This window comes from Lipotes vexillifer, unplaced genomic scaffold (assembly GCF_000442215.2).
Source record: "Lipotes vexillifer unplaced genomic scaffold, Lipotes_vexillifer_v1.1 scaffold439, whole genome shotgun sequence".
Lineage (NCBI taxonomy): Eukaryota > Metazoa > Chordata > Mammalia > Artiodactyla > Lipotidae > Lipotes > Lipotes vexillifer.
In genome coordinates this window covers 1,075,431-1,079,210 of record NW_006798732.1, presented here as the reverse complement: position 1 = coordinate 1,079,210, position 3,780 = coordinate 1,075,431, and the positions used below count along the sequence as shown (strand labels likewise).

Sequence of the window (3,780 nt, the reverse complement as noted above, 5' to 3'; positions counted from 1 at the left end):
TTTTTTTTTTGGCTGCGTTGGGTCTTTGTTGCTGTGCGCGGGCTTTCTCTAGTTGCGGCGAGTGGGTGCTACTCTTCGTTGTGGCGCGCAGGCTTCTCTTGTTGCGGAGCACGGGCTCTAGGCGCGCTGGCTTCAGTAGTTGCAGCACTCAGGCTTAGTAGTTGTGGCTTGCGGGCTCTAGGGCACAGGCTCAGTAGTTGTGGTGCACGGGCTTAGTTGCTCCGTGGCATGTGGGATCTCGCCGGACCGGGGCTCAAACCCGTGTCCCCTGTATTGGCAGGGGGATTTTTAACCACTGTGCCACCAGGGAATTCCCTGAAAGATTTTTCAATCATAAAAATATTTTCTCTTGGAATAAGATCCTGTATGGAAGAGGAATGGAAATACAATTTAAAGATAATAAATTTCCAACACCTAGAGAAGTGAATTTGGTATGTTTTTTAAATGCGTGATAGTAGACCTAAAATCACTATAGCTTTTCCCTTTCATTAGATATATTTTAAAGAGTGATGAACTGTTTTATTTTAAAAGGCCGACATTTGCATTCTGCTGGAAATTCTACTTTTGCAGCTATTTAAACTTATGCAGAGAGAAATTCAGCTGTCAACTTAAAAATGTACATAAAGGAACATAGTTTTTTGGGAAAATTTTAGCAAAAAGATTGGAAGACAAGAGAATTTAGGGTTACTGGGGCCAATGGGCTAAAGGATGAAAATCCATCACTGCTGTGGTATTGTATTAAGAAAAATCCCAGGATTTTAATCTGTTGCTGCACGTGCTTCCCTGAAACAAGATGAACCCCTTGGTTCTGCTCGCTCTCCCCAACTTTTTTTTTTTTTTTCGGAAACCAATTGAAGTTGTATTGACACCAACTACATTACTCTTCTTAGTAGCCTTACGGGGATGGATAAAGTGGCTTGACCCAAGATAACACTGATTAGACTTACCAATGTTACTTTTGAATAAAACCAACCCTATTTTCCCCAAGGTGGCTTAGATTTCATAATGGTCACAAACTAATACTACAAATAAAACATTTAAAATTTTGATCCAAGCCTTTTCTATCCTCCCACACTTGAAAGGTACCTGATGAACACCGATTTCCCAATCCTAGCATCACTAGCTTACAAACCTTAGGGTTAAAAACTCCCTTCTCATTTACCTAATGTTCAATTTCCATCAGTTTCAATATACACTAGTGTGAATACCATGACTATTTTGCATAAAGTTAAGTATTCTACAGATCACAGAGTCATGGGATTGAACCAGGAGCTCGCACCATTTTTTTTTTTTTTTTTTTGCACTACACGGGCCTCTCACTGCTGTGGCCTCTCCCGCTGTGGAGCACAGGCTCCAGACGCACAGGCTCAGGGGCCATGGCTCACGGGCCCAGCCGCTCCGCAGCATGCGGGATCTTCCCGGACCGGGGCACGAACCCGTGTCCCCTGCATCGGCAAGGCGGACTCTCAGCCACTGCGCCACCAGGGAAGCCCTCACACCTTTTATGTGAACTTCAGTGGTGCCATCGAGGCCAAGGCAATTTAATTTAGGTTAACCAGGATTTGTTTCAGTTGGTAAGAGAAACATCTTGCAACAGGTTTATTCAATTCTCTTCAAAAATGGTGACATTCCTTTACTTTTTGCCTTTTGGAAGCAGCAGTTGCATATATGGAATAGCAGATTAAGTCTAAAAATGTGGGCCCTAGTCAACTTTATTTTTCTGCATATGATTATGATAAAGGATCACGACACCCTTCACATTTCCAAGGAAAACCCAATTGAAAGTTTGTCCTTGCCAAACTCTATAAAACAGCCACTTTAGAGTAAACCAGCAGAGCATTGCATCACCCCAATAAAGCTGTAGGTTTCATCACATGCACCAATAAATCTACAAGGCTAGTTTCTGCACTCCTCTTTTCCAGAATTTTACACCTATTGTACCAAAGAGCATTTTAAACACGGACATATCAACTCCCTAATAAAGCAAAAACAAAGGCATTTCCCTTATTAGAAACAAGATACCCCATCACTTAAAGTCTTCAAACATTATTGCACTTTCAGAACTTGACAATGCATTCAGTGAAACAATCCGCAGACAACTAGTTTTAACAGACAGGTCAGAAAACACTTTTAAGCAGACACGGATGTCCTAAACTGTTTATTAGGTAAGAATTTTACAAGCATTACTTGTGTTAGCGGTAGCGGTGGAGCTGGAGAGTACTGTGCCTTCTCCAGGCTGCCCCCCGAGAACCACAGGTCGTGCGGAGGACCCTGTGGCCTTCGCTGAGGTCGTGGCCTTCCCTGCCGGCAGGCGCCGGCCCTGTGCTTGTGGACTGGTGTGGTGATCCACTGGGTGTCAGGGTTTCTTCTCATAGCTTTATGGAATGGATCAATGAGGACAACCTCCAAAGATCCGTATGTAGAATCTTCACCAACCCAGTAAGGCTTCAGGACCCTCTGGGCCCCAGAGCGGTGCCCAGCTGGCTCCTCGGCGGCAGAGGGGAGGCTTCGAGCGAAGCTGAGCGGGTTGATGCCATGGTGGACAGGCGTGCCATAGGTGGCAGGCACACTTAGGGACCGGGCCTTTGCGACCCCCGCGCCGCACGCTAGCCGATGCATGACGTAGCCTTGCTTGGCCTCGCAGCCCAGCCGCGCCTTGTCGGGCCGGCGGGGCGCGGGGCGGCGCAGTGCCGAGAGCTGGGGTGCTGCCCGCGGCGCCCCCTGAGCAGAAGCGCATTGCGTCCGACGGCTGCTTCGGCCCCAGCTCCCGGGTGTACGCGCAGGCGCCCATCGCGGCTCACCGGACGGCCGCCGGCGGACGGAAAGGGAGCCCCCAGCTTTCTGATCTCCTTCTGCTCTTTGGAGTGCAGGCCGAGGTGGGCGCTGATAAATTCAACAACAACTGAATATAAATATATGTATATATTTACATACACACACCATACCCCACTGAATATAACATACGCCTATTTATTAAAATATACATTTCTACATTTATATTTAGAAATTATTTATATTATTTGTATTCTAATTTTTTATGATTATAAGTATATAATTATTGTTTTATTACTATAATTTAATTTCGTATAAGTCTATAATTATATATTTTATCATGCTTTATTATGATTATGACATTTTATTATTTATTGTTACAATTATAAATTTATAAATATATTAAAAATAATTATTATATTAAAGACAAGTGTTTGGCTGTCCCCTCTAGAAATATTTATTATAACCTTGATGACCCTGAAAGGAATCGTGACAGATTTTCTACAGTTACCTGGCTTTTCAGGAATTTGGTGGGCTGCTGACACATAGCAGTGTGTGGTGTAATGTGGGACCAGGGCTGGATGGCCTGCCCATGCCCTGCTTGTGTTTTAAATAAAGTGGACAAAGGTTTGTAAGAAAAGGAATCTGGAGGCTCTGGTTTCTCCTTGGCCACCACACCTCATTCCCAGGATCCCAGTAAAGCAAAGAGACAAGGAGGCCCGAGGGACAGAGCCCAGGCCCTAGGCTGCCTGCTGCCCCTCCAGCTGCACCCTGTTTGTCACCTGAAAGCGGCCACAGCTGCTGGTCCAGGACTTGTCCATACGCACCAAGGGCAGGGGATGCAGCCTTGGTCCGGACTGGGCTCTGATCTGCTCCCAGCACACGGAGTCACAGCCCGATTAGTACCCTGTTTACACCAAGGGCTATGGAAGGCACGTGTTTGTCCCTGCGTGGCAAACTGCAACTTCGGGGATCAGAAAATCCCAGCCAGTTCTAATCCATCCGCAT

The 3,780-nt window shown here is 45.8% G+C and overlaps 1 pseudogene; it reads right to left on the bottom strand.

Annotated features, from left to right (window-relative positions):
- Positions 1–2,192: 2,192 nt before the first annotated feature.
- Positions 2,193–2,791, bottom strand: LOC103073758 (60S ribosomal protein L15-like; annotated as a pseudogene).
- Positions 2,792–3,780: the final 989 nt, after the last annotated feature.